Consider the following 23,779-nt stretch of genomic DNA (forward strand, 5'->3'; position numbering starts at 1 on the left):
ACGATTTAATCCTAATTATGCATATTAAGTTTCTTACATAACCTTGTCTTCCTCTTGAAAAGATGCTTTGTTCTCAAAGCATACATAATGACGGGTGTTGTGGACGAAATACTTTTGTTTCCCAAGAGGCTTCTTCTACTAGTGGGTTCTTCCACTTAATAATGTATTCTTTGACTACTTGTGATTGCAATTTCTTTTACTTGTTGGTGATGATTCTTTTGGTTCTAAAATGATTTTCCCTTCATCATCTAATGTCGAAAGTGTTGTCTGTGCTGCTTGGTGTTTACCTAATGCTAAGTTGCACTGAAACATATATGGGGTTTGAAATGGATATGACAAATTTTCAAAAGATTTGGATACGATACAAGAAGTAAACGACACACACACACACACGTATATATAACAAAATAAGAATTTTATATTAACATTCATCTTTTAGAATCTAGATTCTGTATCTAAAAATACATAATCAATTATCATTTATCATCATCATCAATTTAGCATAACCATTGTCATCATCATTAATGATTATTATAACATTTATGATCCATCATTCAACATATCATCAAGTTTTTGTTTCAAATTCAATCATTGACATCAACATGACAAGTTACAACATCATAGTCCAAAGTACAAAATTAATAATGCACACTACATAGTCCAAAGTACAAAAATTACTATGACTGACAATCTACTATCATTATTCATAATTCATATGGCATATTTGTGAAAATTCCAAAATTGAAATCCTATTGCAACAACTAGAATTTATTTTTCTAATTGTTAATTATTTTAACAATTTATTTGCTATGGCAAATATCAAATAAATCACACTGCAACCTTAACAAATAAAATACCGTGGAAATAATGGCGCTGGAAACTGAGAAAATACTAGCGCAAACAATAAAATTGACACCGTTATTTTTGGACAGTTGTCCCCGGAAAAACCTAATGCGGAAAAATCGGTGCAACAGATGAGGGTTTTATCTTATTATGCAACAGTGAAATCTAAGTACAATCTATGGATGCCCAACTGGCAGTCCAAATAGCAAGAAAATCTAGGGAAAATTATGAGAGGGAATTACCCTTCCTCCACAAGCAATCCCGACAACACTTCTCTTCAGAAACTCGTCTTCTTGGATCCTCTGCGTCAGATGAATTCGTTCTGCCTGTCTTTGCTGACGAATTTGCTTCTCTAGCACTCTGAACCCTCTGCCTGGCCTTTGGAACTGAAAACGAATTTCTCTTCAGCAAATTTTGTATTGCTTCTGAAGCAACTGCGCAATCCTTTGCACTGCCTCACAGAGAATAACTCGACCCCTCGCTGCTGCCTCTTCGGATCTGGAAAAACTTAATCCGGATCGTTCTCTCTGCCCCTCATTGACCCTGCTTAGATCTCTGACTCTCTGACAACTACTGCTGCTCTCTGGGAATCGATCTGCCAAGAAAATTGAATTGCAAAAGTGTATTTTTCGACTGCCCATCGACTTCTTCTTATAATCCTCTGTTGGGACTCCAATGGCCAAGATTAAATTTTAATCAATGGCTAGGATCATCTTGAAGTCGATCCGTGTGGGTTTCTAGATGATTCTCACCTTGACTTAATTAATTATGATTAATTAACCATCTTCCCTAAGTTTAGACTTAGGAAATATTGAAAAACTGGTTAATAATCTAATTAAGCCATCTCTAGGTGGAATTTCCAGAAACGATTTATGGGTTTTGCATATCTCATGTATTTTACCCTCTCCACCAAATTTCGTGGCTAAAACACATCCGATGTTACAAAAACTAACATCCCTCTTAGCGAGCACTGTGTTTTCTCTATAGTGTTGCACATCCTACCACAACACTCTGTCTCTGTATCACCTCCTGTCACGTTGCTGATGTCTGGCCGTTGCTGCTCACCAGCTACTTCACAACTCTGATGCTGCTGACACTGCCAAACTGCTGCCAAGACTGCATCTATAGTGCAATTCCCTCTCATTTGTTATGGTTGCAACTGCAACTAAAAAGCATCCAAAATACTGAATCAACTGTGTTCAATATGATGCATTTGTCTCCCGAGTCTCTCATTGTTACTAGCATTTGCACTGTTACGAAGAATATGCGTTGCTGCCAACTCCTCACTGAGCCATCTGCTCTGTTGTCAACATTGCACTGCGCTCCCCAACATTTGACTGCTACTAGTTTGCAACTGTCACTCTGGTACTCACTGTTTCAACTACCATTGATCCATCTTACTACTGAATATTGTGGGCGCTCGTAGCAAGGTAATGATCCATGAGGTGGACTCCTCAAGGACCCTGCTTAAATCTATAGCTCTCTGGGGTTACAACTCCAAGTCACCCCAACTCACTCCTGGAGGTATGGTTGCCAACATTGCGAAGTCTTCCTCAAACGTGGAAGACAATTTGTCGATCTCAATTGATGTTGCATGCTGGTCCTGCTTCTCTGACTTGTCCTTCTTTCTAAGAGGACACTACGTGCTGTAGTGACCAAGCTCACCACATTTGAAGCACTTGACCTTTGACAAGTCCCCCTTCTTTCTTTGCTCCCTCTGCCCCTGATGGAGCTCTTCAACAGAGCTCGTCTCAATTCCTCCTGCTGCAAATCAAACCACATTTTGTCCCATCCTGGTAGCGTGTCTCTGCCCAATATACTTTGGACGAAGACCAGACAATCCTCTGAGACACCGTTGAGTGCCAATTGTACTAGCTCTGAAGGTTGAGGCGCTACCCTAACAACTGAAAACTGGGCTCGGACTGGTGAGGAAGGTGTTGTCACACAAAGTGTCTAGGCACTGCGACAATGCTCAGAGTAAGGGTTGTCACTCTTAATCCTTACTCTGTTTAGACTCTCTCCTAGACAAGTCAAGGGGGTGGTCCCTAAGGTGAATGAATGAGGAAAGCTTGTGGAACACAGGCTCTAGGAGATTTTAAGGATGAACAACTTGATGAATTTAAAGCGAGTCTCGGTCAATTGAGATAGATAGATTAAAATAAGACACAATCATAAGATATAAATGACTATAGACCAGTGCCTTTAATATTTGAATTAACCATAGACTAAATAAAACAAGTTATCCAGAAAAAAACTTATAAATGTGGCAGAGAGACGGTCATGAACAATCAATGTAAAATGCTTAAAACTCTAACATACATGATAATCTAGATTTAAAACAATTTTCAATAATGAACTTAACTTTCTCCAATATGATTTAAAACATTTATCGCACCTTGACCATAGAAAAATCATGAAAATGGGCATTTAATCACCAAATAACACCAAGGAACTTTGAATTAGAATTTTAATTACTCCTTAGGGAATTACTTTAATGGTAAATGAAGAAACCAAATTCTTTTAATGTGACAGACTTGAAATGAATAAAGGGTTAAAAATTAAAATTTTAAATGAAGAAACCAAAATCTTTTAATATGATAGACTTAAAATGAATAAAGGGTTAAAAATTAAAATTTTAATGGGCCATAGGCCACATTAAAATATTAACTGTGAAAGCGCAAATCCTTTTTTCTATTTACTTTATTCTTAATCCCAAAGTCACAAAAAATAAAAAAAATTATGTCTTTTAATTTTTTAATGTCTTAGATTTTTTTTTAATGATTGTGTCTTATTTTAATCTATCTATTTCAATTGACCGAGACTCGCTTTAAATTCATTAAGTTGTTCATTTTTAAAATCTCCTAGAGCCTGTGTTCCAAAGGCTTTCCCCATTCATTCACCTTAGGGACTATCCCCCTTGACTTGTCTAGGAGAGAGTCTAAACGGAGTAATTAAGGATTAAGAGTGACAACCCTTACTCTGAGCGTTGTCGCGGTGCCTAGACACTTTGTGCGACAACATTTTTTGGCGCCGTTGTCGGGGACCAATTTATTGGACCTTAGTTCTACGACATTCTTCTTTGTATCATTCATTTTCGCCGACAACGCAGACTTTTTTTGGCGCCGTTGCCGGGGACACTTTATTTTCGTCGTTTCAATGACATTTCCTCATCATTCTTCTCATTTCTCATCTTTTCATTTGAGTCGACAACGACAACATTTTTTCACGCTATTGCTGGGGATAGAGTTTTTCTGTCCTTGGTGTCCTCGACATCGTTTTAATCATCTCATCTTTTCCGCCATTCATTAGCCTAACAAGCGACACAACATTTCCTGGCGTCATTTGATCTTTTCATCGCCTTATCTTTGTCATCTCATTAATCATTTCATCTGCACTTTTAGCACTTGGACATTTCGGTTCGTTTCTTGTTTGGGTGGCGATCCACTTATTCATCCATTATTTCTCAGACAAGAAGCCATCCCTTATATCTAGTTGTTTTTGTCTTTTGGATTTTAGAGTTAGATTCATGTTCAAATGGCGACTCCACTTCTTCCATTTGTTACAAGAATTTCTACTAGAAGCTCACTTCTTGTGGATCTCTTGATTTTCTTGAGCAGGGGTCTCTCTCTAGCATCAATTTGGTCTAAGTCATGATGGATGGCTTGTTTACGCCGTGTCATTTTACTAACTTTCTACATGATATGCCAGAAAAGGCCATTCATAAATTACCTTTGTTTTCAGGTGGTGTTTCAGCCGCTGCTAGAAAGCATCTATCTAGGGTTACTCATACAATAATCAAATATTGTAGTTCTTCCCAATATAAACATGAAGATGTCAAGATGTGTCTATTTGCCTTTTCTTTAGAGGGTGATGCTTTGAATTGGCTTCATAATTGTCCTGAAGATTCTTTTGCTTTTTTACAAGACATCATCAATGCTTTTAAAGATAGATATGAAGATTGAAGTAGCTCGCCTTGTGCCCCTAACGTTATGCAACAGGATGAAAGTGATTTTGAAAGAATTCAAGACAATTCTCCATATCAGAATGTGCCATCCACTTGTACCGTTGCAGGTTGAATCCATGATAGTGGAAAAGCAGGAACAAGTTATCAAATCATTGTCGACAATGAAAGGGAGAATGATAAGCATCTTATAGAAGAACTAAAGCAGTTGGTTAGAGACATGCAGTTCAGTCAAATGTAGCTGGTAAAAAATATGGAGCTTAATCAAGAAAAATTTATAGCTGATTACGCCAAGGATATGAGAACTTTATACACCTAGCTGGAAAAACGTGATAAGGAGATGGAAATCATGAAAATTAAACACTTTGATCACGTAGCCACCGTAGTAGTAAAGTGTGCTCAGAATATGGAGGCTCATCATGAGAAAGAAAGGACTTCCATGCAAAACTATTTACTTGTCATGAGAGAAAAACATGCTAAGGAAATGGAAACCATGAAAGCTAATCATGATAGAGAAATGAGCTCTATGCAAAATTGCTTGATGACCATAAAAACAGATAATGACAAAGTAATAAAAGATATGGAAGCTGGTCAGATATGTCTTCAAAATAAATTATTGACCATGGAGGAAAACCATGCCAAGGAAGTCAGTGCTATGAAGGTTGAATACTCTAACCAGATGGATGCCATAACAATACAGGTACAAAAATTTCAGCATCGGTCAGAGGATGAAAGAAACAAGGAAACGTCAACAGATCATAAGCCTCCCTATCTGTTGCAACAAGCTCCATCTTATTATGAGGAGATCATTTGTTGCATTGAAAAGTGGCTAATTGAAGGTGACTCAGATAAAATGAAAATTAATAAGAATCAGGTTGATGCTCACATGGTTAATCCACCAGTCATAAAAGATCAAGTTATAACTCTTGACACTTGTGAGATCGATCCATCATTCTTGACAAAGCAGATGCAGAATGAAGAAAGACATGTCATGCATATCTTACATACTTCATCTGAGAGTTTTGAAGCAGAATGTTCCACATCATCAATAATACAACCTGCCACAAAGAAAAGACGTAAGAGAAAGAGAATGAGAAAGCGATTTGATGCATCAGATGGTCGTAAGCAACTTGATTTTTGGATAGGAAAAAGTCCTGCCGTACGCAGGATTGGACATGGCACATCTGAGAAACCACTGACAGATTTGCTTGAAAGCAAGCAAATGCTCAGTGTGCACTATATTGAATGCATATGATGCCATGGGGCATCTTTGTATTGTATTTCTAACCTTGTACCCTGTTATTCTAGTATTTTATTTTGTAGGTAGATGTTTTTCATGTTATTAGGATTGTTAATAGAAGAAGAGCTTATATCTTTCCCGTGCTTAATGTTATATGATGATTTTTGGATGGACGCTACTTATGTTATGTTGTGTGTTGCGTGGATGCAAATTCTAGATTCTCACATTCCTTCGGTGCAACATGTCCCCAAGTAGAGACAGATGTTGACCACTATGTGTCAATGACCCATAGCAGTATACCCCCTTTTTTCGCAAAAGGGATAGCGCCTAATCAATGTGTTCGTACCGTACAACTATCATCATCAGTGTCGGCAGAGTTTTCCTTCAGTCTTACCCCAAAGTCGAAATGGATTTTTTTGTCACTGGGATCGAGTCTATGTAAAAGTGATTTGGGAATAATGCTAACTATTTGGTTAGGTTATTTTATTATAAATTGCTTGGTCTACTGGATTATATTTGTGTCAGAGAAATGGGTAGTCTGTGAGGGTCTTTTACAAATGGGTTTTCCTCCTTGAGATGTAAAAAATATGAAAATCATGATGTAAAGTGTCTTGAGGGTTGGAAAAATAATTTATCTTCTCATAGGTTAATTAATTAAATTTTCTGGCAAAAAATTAATGAAAATCCTAAGCCAGAAATTTAATTAATTCTAGGTCCTACATAAATTTAAATTCTTCAAAGGCAAAATTCATTGGTCTTTAAATATCAAAATTTAAAAGGTCTCGAGACTAAGGTAAATTATTTATTTTGCTAAATTTTAAGCCTTTGATTCCTGGGGTTAAGTCAAAGTCAAAATGTTGAGGAAATTAATTCAAAAATTTAATTTTTGAATTAATTAAAATGCATTTAATTGAAAAATTCGAATTTCCTCGAGAATTTAATATTTTGACGGATGAGATTAAAAGAAATTTTAATCCTCATCAACGGTCGAGATTGCTTTCATGAGGATCACTTGAACTAGCCGTTGGAAGATTTATCTTTAAATAGGAAGTCATTTGTCAGTTGATCCATCTGACCTTTGAGTCGTGTACTAAGCGAAAAGCTCTCATGTAATTTTTTTCGGATAATAAAGAAAGATTTTGGGGTTAATTTTCGCTGGTGTTACTCTTCATGGAAAAACTATAAGATGTGTCGTTTTGCATGCATAATTTTTTTTTAGCCATTGATAATAACTTCTGAAAAGTGATTTGAGTATATGTATCTTGCTCAATCGCTAGGGTTTGAATAATAATCTAAATTCGGAACGTAATAGAAGGTATCTCTATTTGTCTGAGTTTTATTGTTGTTTTTTCGCTCTATGTTGATGGTTGAATTGTGTTTTGTAGGAAAGTCTTGATTTTTAGATCATTGGGCTTCTGGGAAGTTTTCAGTTGGACCAACCAACTTCCGATTCGTATTTTCTGAAGAGCTCAACTTAATTTGATCCTGGGCTTATCATAATATTTTTAGTGGTGATGCATGAAGGGTTTCGAGCTTAAGCACCTCCTTTAAAATTCATTTTTTTTTTAATTGCGAAATTGATAAATCTGGCTGTTGAGAGAGCTTTAGATTATCAGATCTGGGAGCAGAGTTGGACTCATACTCGCTAATCTGATAGATCTGCCATTCCTGTGCATAGATCTATAAAGTTTTTGGGTTTTTTGACTTGGGTTTTTGGGGTTTTATTTATTTTTTGTATATCTGGGTTCTGGGTGTTTTTTGTTTTCACGTACAGGTTGCAGATTTGAAGGTGAAGTTTGATTTGAAGCCAGATTTAGGCCCTAGAGGTAAGATCTGACCTCAATTATTGTTGCAAGGAGTCTATCCAGATTTTTGTAGTCCAAGGGTTTTATTTTATTTTTTAAATCTGGAAATAATTTCACGAGGGTCTAAAGCATAGTGTGAAATTCGTTTTTCTGGGTTTATTTTGAATTTGGGCTATAGTTTCTCCGCTCCAAGAGGTTTTCAGATTTGTTTGCTGCCTGGGGTTTTCCAACAGGAATTTTTCAAAATCGTTTTGCTCTTGCTGCGTTTTTTTTATTCTTTGGGAGATTTCGATTTTTTTGTCATTTGCTGTTGCCTTCGTGCATTTTTCTCTTCCTCGCAACCTCTCTCCTGTCAGCTTTCCCATTTGCTGTCCATCTCTACAGCTCCATCTCTGGAAATCTGCACTGCCATCCTCACACCCCTGCGTTCCTGTGAAAATCCCTTTCCCGTTGCCTGCTTCGGTTGTGTGTTGCTTCAGACCCGTCAAGTAAAGCCTCGGCCCTATCTCCCTAACCCTCTAACCTCCGTCACTCCCATTGCTTTCCGTCTCGCTGCGTTCCTCTCCTTGCAGCAGTAGCAAACCTTCACGCAACCTTCCCTTCTCCCGCAACCTTTCCTCCCTCAACGCTGCCATCGACTTGTTCTTCTCTCTGCTGCCGTCCCCATCTCCTCGCCCACTGCTACAACTCCCTTCCCTTGCGTTCTGTCCATTCTTTCGCCGTCACAACTCCTCGTTAACTTGCACACAACAAAAAGAATCGATTTCTCCTTCATTTTCTTTTTTGTTTTGTATGCACATAAGTTAGGGTTAATTTCATTTCACCCTTTCGATTTTTTTAGTTTTTTTTTTTACATTTTTATATTTGTTGAAGTTTAGAAGTTGGGGTTGGTGTGCTTTGTTTCTTTTGTGACTTTTATATTTTAGTGTTTTTTTTGATTGCCCTTTTCCTTCCCTTTTATTTTAATATTTTTGATTTGATTTTTTGTTTTACATTTTTTTTTTATAATTTTGATTTTGATTTCGATTTACATTAAAAAACATAAAAAAAATTGAAAAATCTAAAAATCCTGAAAGCTAAAAAATCTTTAAAAATTAACAAATTCCAAAAATTTTAAAAATCTTAAACATTTAAAAAACCTTTTTTTTTTTTAAATTCGTTTGACTAGGGAATCAAACTGAAAAAGGGATTTGTGCTTTCACATTTAATATTTTAATGTGGCCTATGGCCCATTAAAATTTTAATTTTTAACCTTTTGATTCAATTTAATTCTGTCACATTAAGAGATTTTGATTTCTTCATTCAACTAATTGCCTAAGGAATAATTAAAATTCTAATTTTAAGTTCCTTATTGTTTATTTGGTGATTAAATGCAATTTTCATGATTTTTCTATGGTCAAGGTGCAAAAATGTTTTAAATCATATTGGAGAAAGTTAATTGTTCTAGATCTGAATTCCTAGCGAAAATCATTTTTTTGGAATCTCTTGCATGATACAATTTTGGGCGTTTATATTGATCATTCATAATTGCCACTATTCGTCACATATTGGAAAATCCTTCTGGATAACTTGTTTTCTTACTTAATCTATGGTTAATTCAAATTAAAGGCACTGGTCTTAGTCATTTTTATCTTGTGATTGTGTCTATCTATCTCAATTGACCGAGACTTATTCTAAATTCATCAAGTTGTTCATCTTTAAAATCTCCTAGAGCTCGTGTTCCAAAGGCTACCCTCATTCATTTCCCTTAGGGATTACCCCCCTTGACTTGTTTAGGAGAGAGTCTAGACGGAGTGAGTAAGGATTAGAGTGACAACCCTTACTCTGGGCATTGTTGCGGTGCCTAGACACTTTGTGCAACAACAGAAGGTATTTATGCCTTCCCCTTTTGCATCCTAATGCATCTCAACTTCTCCTCTAGGAACATTTTCTGCTGCTCGGAAGTACCTTGGTATAGTGTGCAGAGAGCATCCCATATTTCTTTGGCTCTTGCCCGCTATATGTGAGACAATATGGTCCCGGACTCCATCCAGTATCAAACGCTTCGTCCGCGCCATCTCCTTCGTATATTCCTTGAGTTGGTCTGCGTCTTGAGGAACTGCCACTACATTATCAATGTAGGATTTTAGGTCATATTCATCTAGAAGGAAGGACATCCTAGCCTCCTTCCAGATGACATAGTTGGATGATCCATTTAACCTATCATGATGTCTAAGCCCTGTAGTGGCCATCTTGAAAATTGTCGAAAATCCCCTTTCCTTCTGTTTGGGCTGTTCAACTATTCGCACTTCCTTTTGGAGTGAGAATATCTGCTCACAACCACTGCCAATCTGCAAGGAAAAATTGAACTTCTAAGACTTGAAGTTCCCTGAGAGAAATTTTCTCTTTGCTGTGTGTGCTTTTCTCTTCCACCCAACATTGGTTCTGCTGTTGCAAAAGCCCTCTGCGTCCAACCAGAAATCTGCTCAGTGAAAATCTGAGCTGCAGTTGCTCCCTTTGATTGCTAGAATTACTCTTCTGGGCAGATTGAATTTTCTGCAACCCTGCAACTGAGAATCGAACTGCTGGCCCAACAATTCGACCTGCCTGTCTGAGCACTGCGTTGCCTCAAGAATTTCGGCCTGCTGCTCTCTCTGAGCAGCGAAATTCTCACCTCCACTTCTAAGCTTCCTAGTTGATCATGATACCATATGAAAATTTCATCTATCATAGCAACTTGAAATTATTTTCCTAATTGTTAATTTATTTAACAATTTATTTGCAGTTTGCTATGACAAATACCAAATAATTCATATTGTGATTCTCACAAATAAAAACTGCGGAAATAAAATAGCGTTGGAAACTGAAAAAATACTACCACGCACAGAATAAAATTGACATCGTTATTTTTGGACAATTGTCCCTGGAAAAACCCAATGCCGGAAAACCGATGTAACAGATAAGTGTTTTATTTTATTATGCAACAGTGAAATATTAATACAGTTTATGGATGCCCAACTGGCAATCCAAACAACAAGAAAATCTTGGCAAAATTATCTGAGGTAATTACCCTTCTGACACAAGCAATCTCGACACCACTTCTCTTCAGAAACACATCCTCCTGGACCCTTTGCGTCACTCTCTGCGCTGCTATGCACAGACACTATGACGTCTAGCCTCTTAACTGCCTCTGATGAAGTTGTTCTGCCTGTCTCTGCTGAGGAAATTGCTTCTCTGGCTCTCTGAACCCTCTCCCTGGCCTCTGGAACTGAAAACAAATTTCTCTCCAACTAATTTCGTATTGCTTCAGAAGCAACTGTGTAGTCCTCTGCACTGCCTTAATGAGAATAACTCGGGCCCTTGCTGATGGATCTTTGGATCTGGAAAAATTTCCTCCAAATCACTATCTCTGCCCCTCACTGATCCTGCTTCGGTATCTGGCTCTCTGACAACTGTGGTTGCTCTTTGGAAATCGATCTGCCAAGAAAATCGAACTGCAGAAGTGTATTCTCCAAGTGCCATTGACTTCTTCTTATAATTCTCTATTGGGACTTCAACGACCAAGATTAAAATCTTAATCAATGGCTAGGATCATCTTGAAGTCGATTTGCGTGAGTTTCTAGATGATTCTCACCTTGACTTAATTAATTGTGATTAATTGACCATATTCCTTAAGTTTAGACTTAGGAGATATTTAAAAAATGGTTAATAATCTAATTAAGCCATCTCTAGGTGGAATTTCCAGAGACAATTTCTAGGTTTTGGAGATCTCATGTCTTCTAGCCTCTCCACCAAAATTTCGTGGCTAGAACACATCTAATGCTACAGAAACTAGCAATATTATGGTATTCAATATTCATTATTCGAAAGTTTAAAACACCATCATAAATTACATTTGCATATCATCAAATATGTCTTCATTCATGTTATTAAGAACTACATTCTCTCGCATTGCTGCCATGTCCACTCGAAGATCCAACTATTGGTGCTTCCTCATCAAACAAAGTCCTAAGTCATATGAGACCTGGCATTTAATGTCATATCCAAGTCAGGCAACTCTGGCTCCCCATCCCATAGTTTAGTGGTCCCAAATTTGTATTCGTCTCTCTTGTGTGATAGAAGGTGAAGGTTCGAATGAACATACACTAGTTTCTCAACGTCCTTGGAGCCCAATCTGTTTCGCTTTACTGAATGGACGAAACCATATGTACTCCAGTTCCCTCCTGCTAAAGAGGAACTAGCAACCTGTGACAACATCCTGATAGCCAATTTTTGGATTTGTGGAAGTTCCCCACCATAATTGTTCCACCAATCAATTGGACTTAATTTGGTCTTGTTCCAGATACAATCAATATCAGCACTGCAACCCTCTGATCCCACAAAATGAGCAAACTTTGAACGAATCCGAATCCCAATTTCAGGATTTTAAATCCTTGTGAGACTTCTGGGTCTTTGTTTGGTGCGGTTCTTTCTGGATCACTTAGAAACTCTGCAACATAATATTTTGGATTCACTGCATAGGCCAAAAGGTGCAATGGGGTGGTCATCTTGTTCCACCTTTTGGTCAATATATCTTTTACTTATTTGTAAAAGAATTTATCTGGGTCCTTCTCCTTGGCATTTATAACCTCCCTTATCTTTTCTATCATGGAATCAATGCCCTCATACACCTCTTCCAAATTAGACATATCTGTGTCAAATAGGTGGAGCAAATCCACAATTGGCTTTGTAAATGCCAAGAGGTACTCCATCCTATCCCACCATTCATCATCAACAACCAACCTTTTCACTGCTTGTGCTCTTTTAGATTGGGATTGCCTCTATTGATTCCAAAGAGAACTGCATACCATTGATTGTAATGTTTCTTTTACCTACATAAGCGTTGTTAAGGCTTTATGATGTGAGAAGCAAAATGAGTCTCGACAACTTGCAAATGCCAAATTGTCAATGTTTCAATAAATTAAAAATCATAAATTGATTGAATAATTTTTATGATTCACGAATCATGACATTTGAGAATCCAATTTATATATTTCAATTTAGAGTCGTAGAAATTAGAATTATGAAATAAACTTTAAAGTTTAGGTACTTTAAGGAGCTCCAACTTCGCAAATTCCCTGTAGATGCTTTGGCACATGTGGTGGTTTGTGATGAAGGCTTGAATTTCTTTTGCCTCTTTAAAAAATAACTCAAATTCACTTAATTTGCTTCCCCATCTTGCTCAACATGAAGTTCAATGAATGTACAACACAAGGGGTCTAAAAGCTTTGTTGATATTTGCCTTCAATAATTAGGCCTGTTGCTCTACACATCATTGCATTGTCAGCTATTTCTTGGACAATATTTTCTGGCCCCACCAATTCAGTTGCTTCAATCAAGATGTCAACAATGAATTGAGAATCTTTCATTTGCCCCTCACAATCCAATGCCTTCAAAAACATTGCTCCCTTTGGGCTCTGAGCAATCACATTGATCAAAGGCCTATTCCTTTGATTTTTCCATGCATAAAAAATGATGGACACCCCTGAAATGCGCCATGATTTACGAATGGGGCTTAATTTAGCCTCCAAATCTAACTTTTCAGCATTCAACATTTTAGTGGGGACCTTCTCATATCCAGGGCTCTTGTACCCTTTTGGGTCTTCATTCACTGCTTTTATCATCTTCCCCCAGTAAGGACATCGCACAAGGTTAAAGGGAAGGCCATGTACATAAATGCATTGACCTATAGCTACATCTGCCATCTCCCGAGCATCATTATTAAAACTCTTTTCAAGCGGGCCCAAATTATACTGCTTTGAACCAGGGTTGCCAATTCCATGAGAGGGAATTGGAGGCCTTGATGAAGATGATCCCAACCTTGTTGGTTGTTTGAATTGAGAGACGAGATTTGCCTCATTTGCCTCATCTTGTTCTTTTTGATATTTTGCAAGTTCTTCCTTGCTTTAAAGTTTAAACCTTTTCCCTCTGTCCCCTTCTCTTTAGGTGGGCCAATGCATATTCAAATCCCATTGCCTTTTAACCCAAGTAAATGTGCTTTAACATGGGTGTATGATCCTTTAAACTCCTTTTGACACTCATTGCAAACCCATGCCAACGATCCCCCTCCTTGGATATTCCCCACAACAGTTACATATTTCCATGGTGACTTTGGATCAACTTTAGAGACAAATTCAACTTCATGTTCCTCTGCCCCACGAATCACTGTACTTGAAGTTTCCATAATGATGATGTAAATGAAACTGCAAAATAAAATTTACAATTACAAATTCAAACTCAAATAATTTTAAAATTTATAACTATAATTTGTTTTAACTTTTCAAGTCTCACTAATATTGTGGATGACTGAAAACTAAAGAGTCAAAAGGTCTAACAATTGTTTGGCAAAATACTGTAAAAATACTTAGGAAATGTTGCATAGAAGTCTCCTGTATAAAAAAATCTAGGAAATGTTTCTAAGAAATTTCAAATCCAATTCAAGTACAGAAATGCCATTTCCATGTGATAAAATTATAGTTCTTTCAATGAGTACGCAAGGGAAAGCCCTAAAATTTTAAAACTATAAATAAAAATACTAACAAAACAATAAATGAATTTCAGTTTAGGGAGAATCAAAGATCAAAAGTTCGTCAATACATCTATATGCACACTATGTATAGAAAAAATACCTTTCCTGCTCATACATAAAAACATAGATAGTTGTTACTGTTTCGTAAAATTTGGAAGTGTCTTTTTCAAAACCCATTTCGATGTTCCAAGTGACATAAGTTTAAGGAAAGTATTCCAATTAGAAAAAATACCTTTCCTGCTCATACATAAAAACATAGATAGTTGTTACTGTTTCGTAAAATTTGGAAGTGTCTTTTTCAAAACCCATTTCCACGTTCCAAGTGACGTTCAAAACCCATTTGTAATTTCACTGTCAGCTTGTCAGGCTTGAGCCATGTGACTCTAGGATGTTGCCATGCAATATGTACAGGAAACATTTTCACCTTCAAGCATTTGATATGGAAAAGATGTCTTTCCAGGAAAGATTTGTCAGATTCCATTCCTAGGGGGCAATGCTTTCATTTTTGGACATTGATAAGTTGGGTATAACAAGAAGTAAATTAGGCAAGTGCCCATGCAAATATAGACATTTGACATACTATATTGGAAACAAAAAATTTCAAGTTTTTAGCCTTCTTTAAGTGTGATTTAGAAATTGCAAATCTGAAATATTCAGTTATGCAGTGAATTCCAGCAAGCATAAAATTAGATCTAGGTTAGATCTAAGTTGCCCAAGTGGCCACAATTTAGGAAAATCAATTTAGGATCAATTTTGACCAATTTATATGTGATTTTAGGGCCTAAATCTCAGTCAGATTCCATTCCTAGGGGGCAATAGCCATATCTCCGTTGCAATGCTTTCATTTGTGGACATTGATAAGTTGGGTATAACAATAAGTAAATTAGGCAAGTGCCCACACAAATATAGACATTTGACATACTATACTATAAACAAAAAATTTCAAGTTTTTAGCCTTCTTTAAGTGTGATTCAGAAATTGCAAATCTGAAATATTCAGTTATGCAGTAAATTCCAGCAAGCATAAAATTAGATCTAGGCTAGATCTAAGGTGCCCAAGTGGCCAAAATTTAGGAAAATCAATTTAGGAACAATTTGACCAATTTATATGTGATTTTAGGGCCTAAATCTCACTGATTTGACTGCTGTAATAAAACAGAGATAAAACAAGGGTTTTAATCAAACCCTAGGCCAAAGGTCTTGTAGATGCACTTGCCCAAGTGACCCAAACTTTTAGTATGAAGAAGCCACTTGAAAATCAAACTTTTGGAGCTCAGAAATCTGCAAAACCACCAAGGAATCAGTCCCAAAATTTCATATTAGGGTTTAGGGCAGAAAATGGCCAAGAAGAGCCAACGTTGAAGGCTAAGGGGATAAGGATGATAGATCGGTAGATGAAATGGCAAGAGGAGGCTAAAAAGAGGTCACGATGGAGGAGGAAGAGGCCTAAAGGCTTGACGCAAGGGCAATGGAGACCCTAAAAGCTGGATGCTGGGGGTTTTAGGGCCTAAAAGGCCACAACAAGTCCTCTAGGGCTGCTGTCTAGGCTTTAAGAGGGAGGCCGAGACCCTAAAAGGCCACGATTAGCCCTAAAAAGGGCTTAAACCCTCTGCGTAGGGGGAAAGGAAGGAGGCCGAGGCCTGAATGCCTCATAGCCAGCCCTAAAAGCGCTGAAAAAGGATGACGTAGAGGCTAAAAGGCTGAAACTGGGGCCTTAGAGGTTGATGCTGGCCTTGGAGAGGCTGGATTTGGTCCCGGGTGGCTTGGAACTAAAAGCCCTTGTCTTGAATTTTTTTTTTTCCTTTCTAGACCTGAATTTTGCTTCAAAATTTTCACTGAATAGCCTTGCAAATTTTTCCAAGATATTAGTTCTTACCCTCAAGGGCCTAGATCTAGCTCTTTTTCAACTTGATCCCTTGATCCAACTTGAAAAAATGGAAAATACAACACCCAAACCCTAGATATATACAAAATACTTTAAAACCCCAAAACCCAAGTTAGAAAAAATAATTTACAAATTATATTTACAAAATTATTCACAAGATCTACAAATATACAAGGGTTTTATTTATTTTTTGAATTTTTAAGAAAAATATTTTTATAGAGTTTTTTTCTTTGATGAATGGCTAAAAATACTTTTAGAAAACCCGATGTATACTATAGCGTTACCGAAGGTTTAATCCACCATACAAATATTTGTAATCCAAACAACAGTGGTTCTTGCCCAAGTTTGTGAACTTGGAGGCCAAGGACTGAAGTATACCTGCAAGCACTATGTATTTATCTAAAAAATAATTCGTTAGATCACATGGGGAATCAAACCACCTAAGATTAGCCCAAAACAATCAATAGTATGATTTTATCTTCATGTAATGAAAAAACAAATCTTACCAATATTCAACACAACATAGAGATGCCCATTGTCAGCACATACCATAAATCAATAAGCAAGAACACTTTGAATTGCACCCCAATGTCTTTGTTATGATAGGAAAAATGGTTCCCAGCGGGACAATAATTACAAAGATGCTTGAGCAACAATTTTTTTTAGCCAAAGATCAAGGTGCTAGAGACTCAAATGACTCTGATTTATAGATTTATCCTCCAAGTGGAAAAATACTTGTTAGTTTCTTTGATCCTTGTCAAAATAAAGACTCAAATGACTCTCTAATTTATATATTTATCCTCCAAGTGGAAAAATAATTGCTAGTTTCTTTGATCCTTGTCAAAATAATCTTGGCTGTTGATAAACACTTCCAAATATTTTAATCTAGCCCCTTGAATGTTTTTATTTTTATTTTTTATTTTTTTGGAGGAATTTTCTAATTTTATCATTTAATTCCATTTTTTTAAACCATAATGATTAGTGTTTTTATATATATAAATCACGCCCATTTGCATGCAAAATCGGGATTTTACATCATCAAATGTCCCTTCGCACAGTCGTTGTAGGCCTGCCTGCTGCTGCCGCATTCTCTGGCTTTATCATATTTTCGAGCCTGTTAAGGCTTTCTAGTACATCCATTTTTCCCCATCCCTTCCCATAGAGTTTTTCCCATGCTTCTTACAAAAAATTCTCATTTTTGGTATCCTATGGCTATACAATCGACAAAACTGACATAGTAAGTATGTACATTTATAGTGTGCCATTCAAAAACATTTTACAAAAAAAATTGAGTGAACAAACTATTCTTCCATTGGCGCTGGATTGTTCAGATCTAGGCCAGTGAATTCTTCTTCCTTGCTCTTGTTGCGTCAACAGCTCAATGTGTTGATGCAACACATCCACCGCGTCTTCCAAATGCCGGATGTGCTCCTTCTTTTCCAATTGTTGCTCATGCATGGCTAGAGTGTCAAATTATTGTTGTTGGTTACAACACTGTAGAATTGCCAAACCTTCCCGAATCATCAAATGTTCCTGCCCACAATCGTTGTAGGCTTGCCTGCTGTTGCTGCCTTCCCTGGCTTTTCCATTCCTCGACCCCCCAGTCTTAGGCCTACGACGCCCCTAGGAGCCAGTCAGAGAATTATCCTCTGTAGTGTGCTCGGTCATGGCGGTGACCAGAATGTCACAACTCCCCGACTCCAATTTACCAAAGACCTCCAACTTAAGAATGCCCGCGTAGTTCTACTCCAAAACCCCCACTCGACTCTAAGTATCCCCACAATTCGTTGCCTCCCTCAGGCAACCAGCTCTCTGTAAATTGACACACAGAAGTAAGTCGACACTTAGGTTCCCTTTGCGGCTGCAAATTCCTTCAGAGACCCCCTGAGTGCCGGCGCTTTGACCCAGAACCCGTAGCAGATGCTTAGAGCCCCAAGCTTCAGCCACCAAGCCTTCACAGAGGCCACTTGAGCAAAAATAAGCCTTAACCCATAATAGCATATCAAATCGTTACTCTTTAAATAGGAGTTTGGATATTGATGCCGTACTGGAGATTAGTACTAATGGAGCTGGGATCCCCATGCTCTTCCTTAATTTCCCAACTAACAACCATAAATTCCCAGGTCTTCTCCTGTTCCTTCATCCTCGCCCACAACTTCTTCCCACGAGCGACCAGAGAAAATTTGAGCCGAGGATATAAATGTTTCTCCCAATCTTCCATTAACCTGCCTTCGGCTGTACTAGAATGCCGACCTTTGCAACATAATTTATGCCGAGGGGACTATATTCTCATGAATTGTGATTGCCCGAGCCCAAGTGTAGTACCTCCATGAAGGACGCAGACTCGTTGTTGTGGCAGACTAAGATAACCCATGTCATGGGGCACAAGGACAGGACAGACCAAGCATTGGTTGATGCGACAGGTACCAAGGAGTGGGGAGGGGCCCTAACAAAATGGAGAAGAGGAGAGATAATAATGAGAGGATTAGCGGGATGAGAGGAAGAAAGGTGACAGAGGATAGGGAGAAGAGGGAAGGGGGGAGGAAGGGGCGAGCAAAAAGAGGGAGAGTGAGGCGAGTTGGGGGGGGGGGCAATGAAAACTTAAGACCAACTAATCTTGCAAAATCCAACTTGTTGATACTTTCTGACCTCTTGGATGAGCCAAGAATGCCATCCTCAGACCAATAGTATAAACCCATGAATAAGATTAGGGAATGCATACCGTTTCCTCAACCTCGTTCACTATACTTTTTTCTGCCTTCAACTGGCAAGCCAAATTTGCTTGCTTATCTGCTTCTTGGTTATTCCCTCTTAGGATATGAAAAAATGACACAAACTCAAATAAGGGGATCATCCCTTGGGATCTCTTAATTATTTGATTAAGGTTCATATTTTTTGCTGCTTGATCTATGGTTCATATGCTTTATGATCAACATTGAGTCTCCTAGGACCTGGATCTTTCTAATGCCCTTTTTTTGAGCCAATGTTAGGCCGAAAAACAAACCATAAGCTTCAACTTGATTGTTTGTCTTCTTACCCAAGCCCCAAGCATATCTGTCTTCAATGATTCCTTCGGGATTAATGAGAATCCCTGCCCTCCTGCCACCCCAATTTAATTCCATTTTTATTAGCTCAAAATTAATTATCGAGTTAATTTCCTCAAAAAATTGACTTTGCTTAACCACCACGGTCCAAGGGTCCAAATTTTCTTGAAATATACAATATTCCATTGTAGGACCTTTAAAAATTAATTCCTTTAGTCATTTAGAGAATTATTTTTCCTAAAACAATTTAATTTTGACTCTATTAATTAATTTTCTGGCTTAGGATTTAATTTTATTTTGCCAGAAAAATTAATTAATTTACACGAGGGGATTTAATTATTTTTCCACCCTCAAGACTCTCAAGACACATAACCCATTTGCAACACAACATGATCTAGTAGACCAAGTGATTTGTAATAAAATAATTAAGCCAACTAGCTTAAGTATTCCCAAATCACTCGACAAAAAACACTAGGACTCACCTAAGATTTCGATAATAAATTTCACCTTAGCTTTGGGGTTTAAGCTGGAGGGGAAAAACTCCTCTGATTAGCCTGTGTCTAGAAACACAGGTAATCAGAGAGGTTAAAAAACCTCCTAGGATGGAATTCGTCATCTAAATTATAGATTTACCTAGGTTGTTACATATACTCAAGGTCTTACTAGGATCATTTACATTACATAACGTGCAGAATGGGTTTACAGTGACATGTAGACTGTTGATAGATGACCTGATTTTGTTTAAAAAGATGACCTGATTTTGTTTAAAAAAAAATCTGGCACTTCTGCTTCCTTGGAACTTTGACAAAAATGTGTGCAACATCACCCTCTAAGCATGAAATTAACATAGAGAAATCATAACATGTTAAAGTGAGATTTTGATTGAGTCATGGGTAATATTTTTGTTAGTGTCATGATAGGGGAGTTCAAAATTCGATGCCACCAACATCGAGGTAAATAGAGGGCTTGGTGCTCTTGATTAAATGCTAATTCAATACCCTCATATATGATAGAATAAAATGGTAACATTGCAATTCCCCCAATTTTGTAATCCCAAAAACTAGGTTTTGAGTGGGATCTAAAAATTCTATTTTCTCCCTTTGAGAGGTTGGAACCCCACTCAAATAACCCGAAACAATTAATGGTAATGTTAAAAATTTAAGTCAAATGGGGTCATCCTTTTACTTTAAGAATTTAATATTGCCTTTAATTACATAGTATTAGTAGGGCCCTAAGGTTGCATATTAGGCTTCCCCATTCATAAGTTATTGTTTTCAGGAAAAGTTTAGGGGGCATAACCAAATGTTTCCCCTTTATAGGGGAGATGCCTAGAGGCTCCATTTTGGGGAAACATTTCCCCTTGTGTTTCCCTGAGTTTCCCCAAAAAGGGGACATGGGGAAATGTCTCCCCTGGTGTTCACACATCCATGGAGTATGGAAAATGTGGGGAGCATGCTGCCTCCACCCTGGGGGACGCGTTCCCATGTAACACTGAACCATCTTAGTTCAATAATCAAATTTTCATTGGGTTTCTACAGACATTCTCTCCTTTGTTTCTGACCAGTATGAATATATAAGTTCTATTTAAGATTGATTTTTTTGTTTAGAGTGGTTTCACTGTAGTTTTTATTTCCTGACGATGATTTATCGTACACTTTACTTTCTACTTTTTATTATAGCATGTTTTAAGTTTCAATGTGAACAACACTATCTTTGTTCCTAATCAACTGTTCATTCAGTTCTCTTACTAACATTCTACGTTGTTTCTGACCAGTATGAATATAGGTTCTAGGTTTAAAGTGGAGTGAAGGTTTTCACAGTATCTCCTTTGACTATGGTTTGAGCCTTGAGGTACATACCTGTAAATTTTATGTACACTTCTCTTGTATAGTCTCACTATCACCCTATCTAGAGGGATGCTATGAACATTGACAGAGAAAGGAGTTTATTTTCTGCTCACTTCTGGCGTCTATAAAGAAGTCTACATATATTCTGACATTAATTCTGAATATAGGTAATTATTTGTCATCACATTGCTTTTAGTTTGGATTTCTACTTTGGAGAGGCATTTCACCATCTCCATAGAATAGGTGCTTGCAAGACATTATTTCAGGTTCAGTGTTGCTTACATTTCTAATATTGTCTATATGTCAACTTTATTGTTTTAGGACTGTTGTTTTAGCAATGTATTCTTTCATTTCATGTTATTCAATAGTTGGGACTCTTGGAATTTATTCTGTGTGTTTGTCTTACAAACTTGCCTTGACAAATAGGGATGCTATGGACATCGGCAGATAGTTGAGTTTATTTTCTGCTCACTAATGGCATCCAATAAAAATTTCCAGGATATTGAACAGTCCTCTTTGATAAGTACTATAAAGAAGTCTACATATATCCTGACATTAGTTGTAGATCTCATGAATCTAGGTATCTATTATTTGCCGAAGGCTGTAATGTGAACAGAACCATGTTTGTTTTAATTGATTGTTCCCTGAGTTCTTACTCACATGTTTTGTTTTTTTTAAAGGGGGAATTGGTAACTAGTACACACAATCATTGGTAACAGAGAAAGGAGTTTATTTTCTGCTCACTTCTGGCATCTATAAAGAAGTCTACATATATTCTGACATTAATTTTGAATATAGGTAATTATTTGTCATGACTCAGCACATTGCTTTTAGTTTGGATTTCTACTTTGGAGAGGCATTTCACCATCTCCATAGAATAGACTTGCAAGTCATTATTTCAGGTTCAGTGTTGCTTACATTTCTAGTATTGTCTATATGTCAACTTTATTGTTTTAGGACTGGTGTTTTAGCAATGTATTCTTTCATTTCAGATTATTCAATAGTTGGGACTCTCGGAATGCTATGGACATTGGCAGACAGTTGAGTTTAATTTCTGCTCACTAATGGCATCCAATAAAAATTTCCAGGATATTGAACAGTCCTCTTTGATAAGTACTGTAAAGAAGCCTACATATATCCTGACATTAGTTGTAGATCTAATGAATCTGGGTATCTAGTATTTGCCGAAGGCTGTAATGTGAACAGAACCATGTTTGTTTTAATTGATTGTTCACTGAGTTCTTATCACGTGTTGTTTTTTTTCAAGGGGGAATTGCACCAGGGATTGCACCACACTGCTGCCATTATTTGACGACAATGTTAGTAATAATAAAACTAATTTTATTATTATAGCAGTATCCACCTTGGAGGGCATGTTCCTGTGGAACACTGATGTGAACAATCATCTTAGTTAATAATCAATTGTTCATGGGGTTCTTACTAACATTCTCTCCCTTCTTTTTGACAAGTATGAATATAGATTCCATTTAAGATTTGATATTTCGTTTACATTTTTTTGTCATACACTTACTTTCTACTTTTTATTTTATCATGTTTTATATTTTATTTTCGTTGTCAACAACACCATCTTTGTTCCTAATCAAATGTTCATTGGGTTCTCTTACTAATATTCTCCTTTGTTTCTGAGGAGTTTGAATATAGGTTCCAGGTTTAAGTGGAATGAAGTTTTTTCATCCTTTGACCATAGTACGATGGTATGATCCTTGAGGTACACACTTGTAAATTTTATATACACCTCTTGTATCGTCTTACTATCACCTTATAAAGAGGGATGCTATTGACATGGGCAGAGAGAAGATCTATTTTCTGCTCACTTATGGCATTTATAAATAAGTCTGCATATATCCTGACGTTAATTGTAGATTTCTTGAATTTACTTTGGATTTATACTTTGGAGGGGCATTTCAACATCTCCACAGAAGTGACTTGCAAGTCATTATTTCAGGTTCAGCGATGCATGCATTTCTGGTATTATCTATATCTCAACTTTATTGTTTTGGCAATATATCTTTTCATTTATTATTCATAATTGGGACTATTGGAATTTAATGTGTTGTGTCTTACAAACTTGCCTTGACAAAGAGGGATGCTATCAACATTGACAGAAAATTGAGTTTATTTTCTGCTCACATATGGCATCCGATAAAAAAATGCAGGATATTGAACAGTCTTCTTTTATAAGTACCATAAAGAAGTCTACATCTATCCTGACATTAATTGTAGATCTCATGAATCTAGGTATCTATTATTTGCTGAAGGCTGTGAGGTGAACAAAACCATGCTGGTTTATAATTGATTGTTCAGTGTGTTCTTAATCACATGTTTTGTTTTTTTTTGCGAAGGCGGAATTGGCTACTTGAACTCACAATCATTCATGTCACCAGGGATTGCACCCCACTGCTGCCACTGATTGCTACAATAATAATAATAATAATAAAACTAATTTTAAGGTAACCGCCGAGCTAGACACCAAATTGATGTAATGAGACCCCTTGTATCTGAGACTCCCTCCATACAGCGATTTGACTGCTAAAGTCTATGAAGGTGTACATTCTCTACCCCTCCATGGAATCAGTAATTAGAACAC

The 23,779-nt window shown here is 37.1% G+C and overlaps 1 long non-coding RNA gene across 23 annotated transcripts in view; it reads left to right on the forward strand.

Moving 5' to 3' along the window:
• Positions 1–23,221, forward strand: part of LOC149258454 (uncharacterized) — a 54,861-nt gene extending 31,640 nt beyond the window's left edge. Inside the window, exons 2-6 of one of the 23 annotated variants that reach the window (XR_016256813.1) lie at positions 21,099–21,175; positions 21,852–21,969; positions 22,164–22,211; positions 22,439–22,490; positions 22,834–23,221. This is a non-coding gene — a long non-coding RNA (uncharacterized LOC149258454). The other 22 variants (XR_016256808.1, XR_016256806.1, XR_016256807.1 and 19 more) reach the window with 22 other exon arrangements.
• The last annotated feature ends 558 nt before the right edge of the window (positions 23,222–23,779 follow it).

The sequence above is a fragment of the Pinus tabuliformis genome, chromosome 6, assembly GCF_031772625.1.
Source record: "Pinus tabuliformis cultivar Carrire ecotype Pingquan chromosome 6, CPIR1, whole genome shotgun sequence".
Lineage (NCBI taxonomy): Eukaryota > Viridiplantae > Streptophyta > Pinopsida > Pinales > Pinaceae > Pinus > Pinus tabuliformis.